The sequence below is a fragment of the Lathyrus oleraceus genome, chromosome 7 (assembly GCF_024323335.1).
Source record: "Lathyrus oleraceus cultivar Zhongwan6 chromosome 7, CAAS_Psat_ZW6_1.0, whole genome shotgun sequence".
Classification (NCBI taxonomy): Eukaryota; Viridiplantae; Streptophyta; class Magnoliopsida; order Fabales; family Fabaceae; genus Lathyrus; species Lathyrus oleraceus.
Genome location: NC_066585.1, coordinates 173,541,487 through 173,543,284, shown reverse-complemented (window position 1 = coordinate 173,543,284; position 1,798 = coordinate 173,541,487).

The window sequence follows — 1,798 nt, the reverse complement described above, 5'->3', positions numbered from 1 at the left end:
AGACTAAATGCATGTAATCTTTAGGAATTTCCTTGTGGATGAAGACTTTCGATAAAAAAAATGTAGGTCTCTCAAAATTTAAAGAATTAATTACTTACTATAGGTCGTCAATCTAACCATATAAAATGTTTTCCATCAAATCCAACACAGATAGTTGAACTAACTTAAGATTCCAAATATGTTTCCAAAAAACTCTTAATGGTTCACCAAACTACCATCCTTCAAATCTCTCACATAATATAAAACCATGTAGAATTCTTTTGCTACTCATAAGATATCAAAGAAAATTCTTTCTATACTAATAATATACTCTTACAGTTCACCAAGTTGTTGTTGGCCTCAACTAAATCCTCCATCATTACTTTAATTTCTGCTGTGACAATGTGAAACACATGTTTAGAAGCTCACAATCTATTACAAACAACCACATAACCAAATTTATTTAAAATTCCCACTTTCTCAAACCGAACAACATTGCCACATTTACCTTCAATTCCAACATTACAACCTTTACATGGAAATCTTTCAACATTGCCATTTCCAACTTACATTTTCATCTTTTCTTAAACTTTTTATGCCATCGCTTCCTATATTACCTACCAATATTCCATCTCTGAATATTCCACTATTTCCAACTGTCACTTCACTTTCCAACGTCCACACGTCAGTCCTAGCGACTTTTCCCTTCATTACATTTCTTTCCCCACCACATTCAACCGCTAACGCAAACGTTATTTCCACGCCACAAGTTTTTTTTTTCTTTTCATTTTTCTACTAATTTTATTGATTAAATAGACACGATTCGATCGAGGTTACAATTTCCATACTTTTTATTTATTTTTATTTGACTATATAGCCAAGGTCAAGTCGACACTACATATTTATGACTAATTTATTCATTTAGTTATTCATTTACCAACATGTTTGCGGCAAATGTGAGTCGACGCTTATTCATTCAAAAATTTAATTGACACGAAAAATATTTCATTTTCCCCTTAACCACTATGTGTTTTTCAAATGTTTTTATTTTTCAATCATTTATTTATTTTAATTTTTGTGGTGGTTATGACCGAAACTACGGGAATGCTATGATTAGCCAACAATTCTAATCATAAAATATTTTAGACAAAGGAAAATATAGAAAGTTATACTAATCTCTCTCAAACTATATAACACCATCAATCCTGCCTTTCCTTCTCATCAAATCACAAACCATCTTCTCTCAATACAATCCTTCAAGTTATTATCAATGGCTTTCTCCAAATCTGTCATCCTAGCTTTACTCGTTGTTGCAACAATGTCAAATATCCACGTTGAAGCACGTCGTCTTCTTCAAAGACCTGATCTACCACAACCTAAGGTTATATCTTCACCAACACCATCTATGCAAGATTTACCAGACATGTCTGTAATTCCATCATTGCCAAAAGGAAGTCTTCCACCATTGCATACTTCCATTCCCTCTCTTCCTAAGCATGCCATGCCACCATTTCCTACCTTTCCTTCCACTGAGTCATCTCCGAATGATCCATTAGTGTCATCACCAGCTCCTAGTCATCCTGAATCATCCCAGTCATTTTTCTCCTTCCCATTTTTCTCCCGATCACATTCACTCCTCCCTAAACCCTCAGTCGAAAACCCCTAAAAATTGATTTGCAAGTTGCATTATGTAATCAAATACATATATGCGGTATAATAAACACATTGCCTCATTTTTGTGATGAAATTGTATAAGGTTATAATGATAGTACTATTTTTATTGTATTAATTGTATCACTATCAAATATAGTATCCATTA